Consider the following 14,291-nt stretch of genomic DNA (forward strand, 5'->3'; position numbering starts at 1 on the left):
TCTCTGCGCACGGATTAACGTAATTTTACGAATGTTTCGCAATTGGCACAGAGGTGCACAGCACAGTACCGCAAAATTTTAGCGATTGGAACTAGAGCCAGACTCCCAGACTGCCCTTGGAACGTTCGAGAATCAAAACGTAAGTGACGTGGGCTAGCCAGCAAATGTGGAGGGTCACAAAACCCCTTAAAACCTCACCCCCGCTTCGAAACGTCTCTCACGCCCACCGACAGACTGGTACATTTCACAAAAACCCTCTACTCATTTTCCCCCCCCCCTCGACTTGTTGAATGCTTAAGCAACAATGATGGAGTACAATTCAACTCAAAACGTTCACCCACGTTGAAAAACCTACCACGCGTAGGAACTTCCCTGTCCTTCCAAGCATTACATTAAATCCCTCGGGAAGGTGACGTATTTTCAACCGCGTCATTCATTGACAGGGCATCATTTGGCCCGAGCTGCTTAGGAAGCTGGAAGTCCAGCAAACATCGCAATGAATTGAAGAGAAGTAGATTACACACGTCAACGCCAATATCAACCCAAGGGATGAAGAATGATGCTATGAAAGCAGGAGCGCGGCTTACATACGCGGCTTCTCGGTAGCGCAGGCGTTCAACCAAACGATGCGATTCAGAAATGCCGCTTCCCCCACCCCTCCCCGGGAAATCATATGCACACCTACAAACAGAGAACGACAAACACACAGTGACAGACAAACCACACCATGTAAAAAATACAGTGCGAGTGCGTTAAATACCCCTTAATCTAATTTAACGTCATGAAAATTTACAACAGAAATTTACGCTTCACCCGATCAATTTTCCACTAACAAATTCAGGATGGGAAGGCTAAAACTCTCAAGTGTAGACTTCAGTGCACAAATAAAAGCACATTTGGAGGGGGGGTCTCTTAAAAAAACTGAAATAACACGCATACCCATATATCGGATATTCTATAAACGTATTCGAATTCGGAAATAATATAGCCACCTAAAAAGAATGCAAAGTGAAAACAGGAAACAGCGAAAATGGAAAGAACATGGTTATTGTATAATGCGCCCCCCAAAACTCCTTACGAAATTGGTTTCAAAATTAATTATTTTCTTTCGCCATATTTTGTTCACTAATTCTCAAGTAAAATGCCATACGTGCTGTGATCACCGCTGACTAAAACTGGCATGAAAGGAAATTTATTCTCTTCGTGATTGTGGTACTCCTAATTCAAGGAATCATATTAAGTAATTAAAGGTAATTAACAAATAATTAACTTAAACTAACACCTAGTATGCTCTAATGAATCATCGACGTTGTATCCCAATTCTACATGCATAGCATTAACATTGTAAAGTATATCTCCCATGCACTAAGTTTACTCGTGAATAAGTAAACATGCAGCTATTTGCATTCGGTCATTCGTCAAACTAAACAATATTTTCAAAAGAATTTTTCAAATAATAAACCTACTTCAACGTAAGCTGACCTGAAATGAGATACTTTTTATTTACAGAATTTTTTCAGGATTTCTACTACGAAACATCGTTTTAATAGGAACGATATTGTGTCAGTTTTCTAAAGACATTTTTTTCTCACTACGACATTAATATCTGAACCAAAAAGAGAACTACCAATAAGGGTATGTGTGAACAGTTCATTTTGTGCGTGAAATTTGCAATGTAAGGGAAAAATCACTAAAGGGAATTCAGCAGTTAATATTTCTCATTAAAACGACGCTTCCGAGAGAAAAATCATGATTAGCCAAAATAAAGATTTTTTCCCGATCCAAGGTTTTTTTCCAGTTTTTCAATTATTTTTACTAGTATTTTTTATCACATCTCGAGCATTCAAGGTTCACGGACCACCCTGAATTAATTGGTCGATCACAGCTGTGGCATACTCATTCAAGTTTTGACCGTAAATCATAAATAACTAAGGGCCACTGTCTTTTTCATTTAAAGTTGAGATCCGTAGAAGGGGAGATGAGAACGAATGCCTTTCCGCTCGGAAATGCGGATACACAAATATCTCAGGCCAGCCCTGTAAGAGCTCATTGTATTGAAATTATTTTCGTGTATAATGATTAACAACGTATTAAATATATTAAAGATTGGATAGTCAAGAGGATTACCAATAATCATTGAACATTTCATTTATGTAAACGCTAAGAACCCTTCCAATGAGATATTAGCAATAGAAAATCCTCAGTGAATTATAGAGGCGCATAATTTAGGATCTTGGTAACAGAGGCAATGTGAAACATTAACGTATCGTAAAACGTTAACATAGCATTAAGTTTGAAAAATTACCAAGAAGGCCACCGCAAGGAATTTATTTTTTCAACAATTACCGAACACAGGTCTGCTATTCGATGGTCTAATCGTCCCCATGGCAACATGACGTCTGTAATTCCGCATTTTTTTTAATGGCGGATTATTTTTCACCCAATAAAGTTTACATTTTAAATATCAGCAGAAAATGCTGGTCCTAACACAGTGAAGTTAACTTGTCGTCATGATGCCAATGTCCTCACTATATGTTTCGGGAAATTAAATTCTCCCTACGTGACATGGCCCCGTGAATGTCCATGAGACTAAACAACTCGTTCCGCGCAAAAGCGCAATGGCTATAACACGACGCCGCCGAAGGTTTTGGGACCATATGGCGCCCAAATGACCGCGAGCAAATGGTCGGAGTCCTCGATGAACGACGCTGGGGGTGGCAAAACGATTTCGGCAGAAATGTTTACAGCTGACTGTAGGCGTAACACCAACGGACGAACACTTTCAGGAATACATGCAGGGTTTGGAACATCTCTATTGCTATCCTAGTGGGCCTTTTTGACACTTCTGAGCAATAAAAACTGTTTTTGATCGGCAACATTGCTCGCTTCGCCTCAGCGTTGTTCCTACGTCCACCTACCTACAAGGCAACATTTTTCCCGAATGTTTATTCTCAGTCTCCATAATCTTCTCCACCCTCCAGGCTTATCTACTAATTTTTAGCAACCACGCTAATTAAGTAACCACACATTTCCGAAGTCATTTCGACCAGGGGAGCACAAGTGTTGTGACTCCCTGTGATTATTTGTGAGGATGAGAGAAGGCAGACAGCATTTTAGTGAATATGCAAGTGATCGAGACAATAAAAGAGCACAATTAGATACGTGCTTCATTAAGCTCGTAAATGGATAATCGTGGTGTTACGTCGACGAAAGCTAGTCAAAGCGAGGCGGAAATAACAATCACCGATTGGGGAAGTGTATCTCCGGGGGTGCGTGGCGTTTTTTTTTACTCGTGACGAAGGGATGCGATTCAAACATCCGGGAACCACACCTTTGGACGACCCGTTTGCGCCCGAATCTCTCACCAATCAAATCCAAGCCAATGAATCGCGGAAAACGACAAAACTCCAATATCGATAATTCGTTCCATAAAGCGATTATCATTGCGGCGAAATATGTGTAAAAAGCCCGACAGGGGTAGAGGTTGGTCAAGGGACTGTGACAATCACCTGTTTGAAATAAATATTCGATACCTATTTCAAACAGGTGATTGTTTATATTGGAGCTTTGTCTTCTTTCATAGGTTGGAAGGCTCAAAAAGTATTACACGCAACTTGATCCATAGTTCGCAAACCATCATTTTGCAGTCAATCTCAATGGGTGGATGTGTTCTCCACAAAAATCATACCACCACCCCCCCGACGCAACAATAAGGATTTGGGATTCCGGGGGCGACACTGAGTGCGATTTCCGGGCAGGGTGGGGGGGCGGTTGTGAGAGTGACAACGAAAGGCCCAGCCGGTTGCCAGCTGACGGGTAAGGGCGCCGCGACGGCGCTTACCTAGCAGGGAGGGCAAGTGGCGGTGCACGACGACCGTCTTCCCGCCGACCACGACGCACGCCGTCTCCGCCCCAGAGGACGGTGGCGAGGAAGCGGCGGAGGACCGCCCGCTGCTCCCCACGCTGCTGCCCGTGCTGCCCTCTGGCGACCTGGGCAGTGACCTGGGGGGCGGGGTGGGGGCCTCGGGCGAGTCCTCCGCCGCCAGGTCCAGCCCGCTGTGGAAGCTGGGGCTCTTAGGGAGGCCACCGCACCCGTCGCGGTAGAACATGGCTCGGGACGCCGGCAGCCGGCTCTCCTCCCCGTGGTGCACCATTGCGGGGACGGCCGCGGCGACCACCGCCTCCTCCTCCACGGCCGGCCCACCGACAGCGGGCTGCCACCGCCACTGACACACACACAACACGCTCAACACTTCCCCAGAAGGGGTGGCTTTGAGATGGGCACAACCACGCACTCACAGAGATGGGGGGATTGGGGGGGGTTGCGGTCGGCCGATCGATGCCCCCAACACCGGAGGAACACAAAGGGACACCAAGAGGGCACAATCACACTCTCCCGAGTGGTCGCGGCTTTGCGTGTCGCGAGGGAGCACGCTCTCGAGTATAACACCCCCTGCCACTCGAAGCGAGCGAATGCCGGGAGACCCCCACAACAAGAGCACACGGCAGAGCCCACAGACTCTCTGAGACGGTGGTGTATCTCGCCGCCCCTCCTCCTGGCTGGAGGAGAAGAGGGGAGGAGCTTGGAGTGGGGGTGGGTGGCGGCGCAAATGAAACGACCCCTTCCCCCCAGACTCTCTCTCTCTCTTTTTCTCCATTTTTTTGCCGCGGAGATAGAGGATAGTTGCGTTGCCGACCGAGTGAGGAAGCACTGTGCGGTGCGAGGGTGGCGCCCCGAGAGAGGTTCGGCAGAACGGGGGAACTAAGAGGATGGGTTGGCCGACGTTGGGGGGCGCGACACTCGAGTGTTTGCCATCGCACCACCCGCACCCCACTTCCTCTCCCCGTCTAACCACGCCCCCCTGCACCCTTCCACTCCACACAAAGGCAAAGGGCGTGATCACGCCGGTTGCATAAGACTCGAGAAGCTGGAATACTATGCACTGTGTGTATACCAACAGGCGAGCGGATATAGAGAGTTCCCCACGTTTTCGCGGTCGGAGACGATTCGTGAGCCACCGCTGAAGAATTACGGTCAACTTCGAGCGAAATCGGATGCAATCGAACCCCGGAGGCTGTCCTTCAGTTTATGCTGGTACTATTTACGTTTTGAAGTTAATGTCGCGTGTGTTGGGGAGGTGCTTGATCGTGAGTGGCATTCAATGCATTCAGCGACTTCGGGCAAAATGACCGCCAGATTAATGCTAACAATCAAATAGAGCTCAAAGATGTCATGTTCGAGGAAATAAAAAAGCTGAAGTATTAGGAAAGGTGATAGAAGTAGAGGCATAAGATTCTAACTGCTCTTAATTCTCCGTTTGCATTTCTTCAACTGGGCTACTGTTGACTGGCATGCTAAAATATTACAGCTGAACATTAAGAACTCTCACGTCTTTGGAACTCCATCGTCTAAATTCTAACCTAAGAAGAAAAGAGCGTATTACTCCTAGAAATGCTTCGATGATATAAATATTGGGAGTACAAACATGCAGACAATCTTTTCCAAAATAAATAACTTCCCATGTTTGTATTCCACAAACTTTCTCAAAATCCTCAAGCATTTATCTTCACTTTAAAGAACCTAGTTAATCTTATTACCCTTTCAAAATAATATACCGGAAACAAATTCCCTATATAATTATCTCATGAACACAAAGTGACGTGAATTGTTGAGCTGACAAAGCCTCACAAAATACCTTTAAAAGAAAAATACACAAATACATTTTCAATAGTAATCTGCATCAGCATAAATATTGGATAAGTTTTGGAAATATGGAAACGTCAGTGAAGTTTAAGAATTTCCCTGCAAATGCACGACATTACAGAACCTGACCTATTTTATCCCAGAGTAATTTTTAAAAACACTTGACTCATATCCAGCTCTGAAATGAACGTTCCGAACCATTAGAAATGCCACAACTGAAAAAATGAAAACCTGGTAATGTGTCTATTGAATCACTATTTTTTTTTCTCCACTACTAAATCGCCAACAAGAAACCCAATTACCTCATCATTCAGTGCCTATTTTTCAGTATGGAAAGAATTTCATGCCTCGTAAAATAAAAATTTTAAGTCATTTATGAATAATGTTTTTAAAAACGACCTTTGGCTTGAAGAATCCCCCTCTCATCGTTCGAACACGACCCAATTACGACGAAGATATATTATCAGGCATTTAGCGATCCTCATCGTGTTTTAAGAGTGGCGCCATGAGTTAATTTCGTGCCCCTGGCGGCTATAGGAGGACCATCGCTGGGATCAGGGCGTGAAGTGCCCACGATTGCCGCAACGAGTCAGCAGCCCCGCTTCGCTTGCTCCCACTTCTCCTCGGGTTCCTTCCTCCAAAATAAAAGGAAGTGCAGGGCCCGGCGCGGTGCAGGCGCGGTGTTTTCACTCGTTTGGTGCTCCAGCCTTCCTACGCAATGATGAAATGTCCAATGGTTTCTGATCAGCTAAACAACTAAAAGATTTAACAAGCGTATTGTTTCTGAAAAGGTTATACTATAAAATGAAGATCATCTCGCAATTTTGCGTGAGTTTCCTAGATTGGAAATATAGAAAGAAATCGGTTAACCTACAACTAAATGTCTGACTACTTGTCCAAGGTTTCAACGCATCGAATTATCATAGTTTTGGAAATAAGGAAATAACGTTGGATTTTTACTACAAACATTTTAACGGTTTGTTGACACCGTTCAATTTGCTATCTTAATGTTTATGCAGGAGTATCGAAAACATTCATCATTACATTTAAGCGTCAATAACAAACATGAAACCATTGATATGACACAACTGTTAACGGAGCAAGGAGGTTGGGCTTCGTTTTCACCTCCACCATACAAAAAAAAAAGATAACACCATGGAATTTGAAGCCAAAGCAGTTGTTCATACATATATTCCCATTCTGATAAAAACAGCATTTAGAACTAAATCTCCACAAACTTTGACGAAACATGTTACTATTCATTTAACCCCTAGAACCAAGGCGGCAAAGTAGGAGTCGAATGAACAATAGCGATCACTCTGGTCTTAATGCTTACGTAAAATCGGTTCTTTAAAATTCGTTATTTTGTTTGAAATTTAAAAAATGTAATAGCAGCGTTTTATTCATCTTTATAGTATGCACGAAGGGCCCACTTCTTGATATTTTTACTGCATTCTGTCCATTCAGTACATATTTGAAGATGGTGGATTCTTCTTCAGCGATTGAAAGAAATGAAAACTATTAATCATAATCCTTAAATCCCGAAAGGCACTATCACCAATGAAATATGGATGTATTTATAACTGAATAAGGTCCTGAGTTCTTTTAATTTTTTCCCTGAGCGAATTTCAGTTTACGGAAGGAGAATTCATTTAACTTCAAATATTTGAATTTTGATTAGCAATTAAGATAAAATAAAAGCTTTCTGATAAGATGTGCAATTTCACTTACGAAAATTGAAGGAGGATTCAATTAAAATAAACGCCGCTAGGCGCACCACTTCTCACAACATGATACTTCAGAGCCTGGAATTCCTCTTTCGTGGGACCACTCGTGTGCACCGGCCGGATGCGTATACGGAGTAGGAAATAGCCGGAGATGGCCAGTTCCACAACTCCCATCAAAATTTCAAAATAATTCTTAATGCCAGGGTTGAAGCACCCATTACGGGAGAGTGAGTGCCACAGTAATACCCTGGGGGATTTCGTTTCATTGTTCGTGCACATCTGGACGGAATCGGGGGGGGGAAAGAGGATTTAAAAATATTTATTCATGAAGAAACCCTTAAATCAGCCTTAAATTCGAAAGATAGTAACTGAGATAGCTGGTTTGTTTTGGGCTGCGAAAATTTCTTACGATACCGATCCAGTTGAACTCGGGATGTTTTACGACTACTCCCGAGCCATAAACCGAAATATTCCTCACAATTTCACTCGACTATTATCCAAATTAACGACAGCAAATATGACTTTTAAATACCGAGATCAATTTTCACGTCAATTGAATAACTTCTGACGCAGAATCTCAAAAAAAAAACATTATCACCACGACAAATACTTCCAAGTTCCTTCAGAAGTGAGTTTTAATAATTCTCTGCTTATCAGATCATTTTTCACTAAAACGTTCTTTTAATTCCCTACGAGTTGATCGTGAATCAGATTATGAAAAAGCTGATCGACTAAAATGAACGAACGAACAAAAAAGACTACAGACGCGCGACCATCTCCAGTCAGTCAACTACGGAAAAGTGAGTCTTCAATTGTGTTGTAGTATGGTTCATTGTCATCATTGCCTCGGTATTCGAGCTATAAAGGAGGAATGCTAGTGCACTCCATTTACATGCACACATAAAAACCCATGAAAATTTGGCAAGCTACTTGTAAAAACTGAGTAGTACAGTATTTAGGATAATATGAAATGACTACTGGCACAAAAATACTCGGGAGAAGAGTTGAATGACCTGTCAGAGTCCATTGGCCTCTTAACAGAAAATAATTTTAAAATAACACTTTATTTCATTTGATTTTCGAGTCTGTATGTCGAGTTCGCCCTATAAAAACTGTCTTGCATTAGCTCTTACTCACGTACATTCTGGCTGCTATTCGCTGGGTATTCGCATCCCTCTTTTATGGCATCTATGATGGGCCTATTTACAATTTTGCATTGTGAAAATCACGCACACAAAATGAATTATTGCATGACTCCACACGTTGATGCCTGTTGCAATGCTGCAGGACATCTTACAGATGGGAAAAAATGGCTTTCATGACACCTTCTGCCTACCATCAAGTGCCCCGTAATGCAGTAAGAAGGAAGTTTGATGTGAAATATTTTAAGCAACTAAAATATACCATACTCCATCGCATTGTTCAGCGAAGGCAATTTAAAAAGAAAATGACCATACCTCAATGATCTTTAACTACCACTGGCTGGTTCATCTGGTTTCTAGGTGATGGAGGATAGTTTGCAATTCAAGCTTACGAATTATTTCGTTCAGAGAAACATCAACGGAAAAAGTATCAAAAGTTTTCAAATATACGATGATTAGGATTCGTCACTATTTTTAAGCTTCCCCGAGAAGCATCCACTGACCCGTATGGGGTTACCATTTTGCTCACACCACCGTAAAATTACTAAAAATTAATATACAGGGTACGGCAACATAACATCCTTTCCTCAAACGCAAAACGCTATCAAAAAAGGAAGCTCTTTTGCCGCACTCTGTACAACATTGTTAAACATTCCTCTGGGTTAAATGCGACAAGACTTGAAAGACCAATGAATGTACGGGTAATGGACGGGGAAAAATGAAATTTCAATGCAAAAGAATGCCCGGATGACTCCGAGACGAATGTTCATGGATTCAGAGGCGACAAAAATTATCTGTTAGTTGACGGGACGAACATCCGAGAGGCAGAGTCCAACGGAACGCGAGAAGATGAAAACATCGAAACAAAAATTTAAACGAGCTTTTTTTATACTTTGTCTTGTTAGGTGGACGGTATGCAGAGATTAGGGACGAGAGGAAAAACTGTATTATGGACGATGAAGGTACCGGAACAGGAAGAAATGTTAGGGCGGAAGAAAATTGTTGGGATGATAAGAGACGACACTTTCAGGACGAAAACAAAACGGCACAGGAAAAAAGTTCTAAGGCAACGAAATTTCCAAAACCAGACGAAAATGCTCATTTTCGCTTTAATCTGTTTTTTCTGTGCTCTAAAGAAGCTCTTGTCTGAGGTAGGTATGAATTTTCTCCCGCAAAAGGTGAGTAACGAAAACTATGCAAGAGAATAATTCATCCTCCACGAGACAATATGGAACAGTAAATTCCCGTATTTTATTTCATTCATGTATATTTTATTTCATTTTCTCCCATATAAATTGAAAATGTAAGTATAGCATACGGCGTAATTTGGTGGTATCATTTTTTTAAATAATAATAAACCAGCTGTAATTGATTGCAATGACATATTGAACCAAAAATAAAATGGTTTCGACCCATTTCTAGCGAAAAGCCGAGTTGCTATAAACAGGCAACATAAACGATTAGATTAATATAAATTGAGGGCTTTCTAATTAAAACCATGCACCACAGATTTCTTGTACTTCTTGTCTTTTGATGGGTAAAACGGCCGACATGAATTTTATTTCCTTCCAATTCAATCCAATTTCCGCAGTCTCGAAATAAATTATAGTACAACAAAGCATATAACAGGAGGAAGAGTGAATTAACAGGAACGGTAACTACGACCGTAGAAGTATAATGGGAAAGATCAACCCCAGCCGTACCCTTTAAATGGTGGACAAAGGATATGGTGAGGGAATATTACGGGTAAAAAAACTATTAAATTAAATGAAAAATGATAGTGGGTCAGGACGGAACAAACAATTAAGTACAGTCAACCTGTATGTTTGTTTAATCGTTTGTTCCGTCCTAACCGACTATCATTTTTCATTTAATTTCATCATATATTTTTTTTACCCAGAATATTCCCTCGCCATATTCTTTGCCCACCATTTAAGAGTACGGCTCTTTCACACACTACGTAGGAGGAAGAGTGTATCATGAACATCATGTAAAATTTTTAAATTTAATTTTACTCCCAGCCTTTCGCTGCACAATGTGCGTAAGTTAAGTTTTCTACTTTCAATTAATCGTTAATTTAATGCAACTGGTTTCGCACTGAATATAATTTCAAATCATTGGTTTTGATTTTTTCACTTATCGATCGCATTATTTTTGTAAGTTGGCAGGACGTTAGTACGACAGTTTAATCACCTATTGGGTCGAAGCTGACTTCCAGTAATCTTCTCAAATTATAGGGAAGATTAAAGTTAAGGCCATCAATCCCAATCGTTGCATTATTTTATCGAAATAGTCAATTTTAATTAAATTTAGCAACCAGAAAATCATGCAGAAATATCCATAACGAAATTTACGATGAACGATGGAACTTAAAGAGGAGGATTAAATATGTTTATGGTATTACCAAGCATTAACTATTAGCTCCGTGTAAGATTAATTTTGAGTGAAAACGAAATTAATGGAGGGTCAATCCGTTTCATTGAAAAAAAAACAGAAATGACAATTTCACTCGTTTAGAGGCTTATCACGATGTTAATCTACCTATAGATGATGTTGATGATGCCTCAAATCAAATACCAACATCTTCCAAATAAAATGAGTCAATCCCTAATACTTTTTATAATTTAGCAATCATAGCATCAATACATACTACCTTGATCAAAAAGTTCCCGGAATAACCACCGTGTGGCGCTCCCATCGTTCCGATTTGAGTTCTGTTTTTTTTGTTAAATTGGTACATCTGTTGTTGATATTCCCTTTAAATCTTAGTGTCATAACTTGACATTTGCAAAAGTTACGTAGCCAAGAGTACATCTATCTCTGTGTGTGTTGGCGATTTTTTACAATTTCAGAAATGGATTTAAATTTGCAACAACGAACTTGTATTAAATTTTGCGTAAAAAACGGATTTAGTGGCGCACGGACGTTGGAAATGTTGGAAAAGTGTTTCGGCAACGATTCTCTAAAAAAAACGGTCGTTTACCAGTGGCACGAGCGGTTCAGAAGTGGTCGTGAGTCAATCGAAGATGATGAACGCAGTGGCAGACCATCGACATCGAAAGTCGGTGAAAAAATTGATAAAGTAAAAGCAATGTTGGTCAATAACCGCAAATTAACCATCAGAGAAATAGCGGAGGACTTGAACATTGCCTATGGATCCGCCCAAGACATTGTGGTTAATGATTTGGGTTTCCGTCGTGTAGCAGCAAAGTTGGTGCCAAAAGACCTCAATTTCATGCAAAAAAGAGACCGTGTTGACGTCGCAAAAGACATGATTTGCGAGGCTGAATCCGATCCCACATTCATCAAAAGGATCATTACTGGAGACGAGACGTGGGTTTATGAGTACGACACGCAATCCAGACATCAGGCAAGTGAATGGCGTTCACCAAATGAGCCGAGACCAAAAAAACCACGTCGTTTTCAGTCAAAAAAGAAGGCAATGCTGACGGTTTTCATGGATTACAACGGTGTAGTGCATCATGAATTTTTGCCAGAAGGCCAGACAGTAAACAAAGAGTATTATTTGGGCGTTATGAGATGTTTGCGTGAAGCAATTCGCCGAAAGAGACCAGAAATGTGGGCAGAAAACTCGTGGATTTTGCACCATGATAACGCACCGTCGCACAGTGCTATCATTATTCGTAATTTTTTGACGAAAAATGCAACAAATACCATCCAACAGCCACCGAATTCACCTGATTTGGCTCCCTGTGACTTCTTTCTGTTCAATCGAGTTAAAAAACCATTACGGGGAACGCGGTTTAGCAGCCGAGAGGAAGTAATGGAAAAATCGCAGGAAGCACTGATGGACATACCGAAAACCGACCGTAACTTTTGCAAATGTCAAGTTATGACACTAAGATTTAAAGGGAATATCAACAACAGATGTACCAATTTAACAAAAAAAACAGAACTCAAATCGGAACGATGGGAGCGCCACACGGTGGTTATTCCGGGAACTTTTTGGTCAAGGTAGTATGCGTGGGTGTCCGTGAGGAAAATTTGTTCTTAACAGAAACCTGCACGGTAATTTTCCGCAGCCCCACCTTGGTGAGGAGGCTGACACATTCCCATCCCACCTCCCTCCACCCCTCTCTCGTTTTCTCCCCGCTCCCCTCACCCTGACAAACTAAACATAACTGCGGACTCTTACTCACCGTCTCAATAAATGCTTTCCCTTGGGCACGGTGCTTGGAATTCGCATTAGTTTCGCACGCTCGATTCGATTTGGGTCCCACAAATAGTATAGCGATGCCAAAATCTAGATGAATCTAGAGCTCCTACGCATGCCCTTGGGAATAGGTGATTTGAATTTACCGCGCACAGATATGGCAACACGCCATAATACTCGCTTCGAAGTCAGAAGGCAACTTCGCTCAAATTTTTACTTCTGTTTATTATTACTAGTGCTATAGCTAATCTACTTATTAAGGTAGCTTTGCAATGGACACAACTACCAAATAAATATCTTGCCTCTCCAAACAAAACACAGCCTCACATCCTATTTTACAACTAGCGCCCACCTAGATGTCACGTCGTCTGCAGTAACCTGATCACAAAATCCGTTATAATATATGTGAATAGGCTATGATGAAATATATTTAATTATATTGATTTCCTAAAGATTATCAGAAAAACCTATCCCGGATGACAATTTCATCCATCACCTTCACCAAAAATTATATTCATATCGTTAATTCTTGATTCTCCGATTAAGTTTAGGTCCTCCGGAAAGAGCGCGATAAACTTATTTCGAGCAATTTTTTCTTCAAACATTCTAGTCAAAACTAAATATTAAAATAGAAATGAAAATTAAACAATTGGCCCCACGGGGAAGGTCATGGGACAAATCTGCAATGAACACGCAATATCAATTGATGAATAGCAAAAAGAAAGTATATGGATTAGAGAACTGTTGTTAGATAGGAAAAAACGGAGTGCAATAAAAAATTCATCCCCACAGTGAAGGACTAAACGTTTTAGCAATGAGGTGCGACGCTAACTAATTAAAAAATATTGATTTCACGATGCAAATCTCACGTCAATAATGTTTAGGTTAGGAATCTCAAGATTTCCAAATCAATCCTAAGTCATAAAATAAAATAAACTAAGAGTAATTCACAATAAATGCTAGTGAAAATGAATTCAGCAGCCCTAAAACACCACAACTCGCTTTCACGATTAATTCAGAATTCATGTCCAGCCAGTGCAGAAAAATTACCAAAAGAGTAGACACCAAATGGTATCACATCGTTCCAAAAGCATCTGTAGCGTTTCTAGCATTTCCGTACCTATGAAGAAACTATGCTTAACTTAAAATCACAATGGTTACCATGCACTTCAACTGAGCTACGAAACATTCAAATTTCAGATGAATAAATTACTATTACTTAATATGATTATTACTATTATATGTTATTATGATTATATTCCTATTATTTATTTTATTATCACAAGGGAAATGCCAATGAAGTTGACCTTACTGTTGGATCGTGCTTCCCCATTTTGACATAAATCTTGGTCGGAATAGACCACAAACGTGGAAAAACAAGCCTTGTTGCTTTCATCACGACAACGCACAGGTGCAAATATCATTGATTGTTACCTTAATTTGTTTTTGGCTAAAAATATCACACCGCCCCAAGCCATCTTACTCTCAGGATCTTACTCCAGCGCACTTTTTCATATTTCCTAAGATGAAATCCACCTTGACAG

The 14,291-nt window shown here is 41.1% G+C and overlaps 1 protein-coding gene across 4 annotated transcripts in view; it reads right to left on the minus strand.

Annotated features, from left to right (window-relative positions):
* The window catches only part of wrd (Protein phosphatase regulatory B subunit well-rounded), a 367,100-nt gene that overhangs the window by 145,290 nt on the left and 207,519 nt on the right, over positions 1-14,291 (minus strand). The window contains exon 1 of one of the 4 annotated variants that reach the window (XM_071591243.1): positions 3,842-3,943. The exons of the other annotated variants lie outside the window; for them this stretch is intronic. The gene's annotated coding sequence lies outside the window, so the exon portion shown is untranslated. Of the gene's footprint in view, positions 1-3,841; positions 3,944-14,291 lie in introns of those variants that run through there. 4 annotated transcript variants of the gene reach the window in all.

Source organism: Hetaerina americana, unplaced genomic scaffold (assembly GCF_022747635.1).
Source record: "Hetaerina americana unplaced genomic scaffold, ioHetAmer1.1.p SCAF_44, whole genome shotgun sequence".
Lineage (NCBI taxonomy): Eukaryota > Metazoa > Arthropoda > Insecta > Odonata > Calopterygidae > Hetaerina > Hetaerina americana.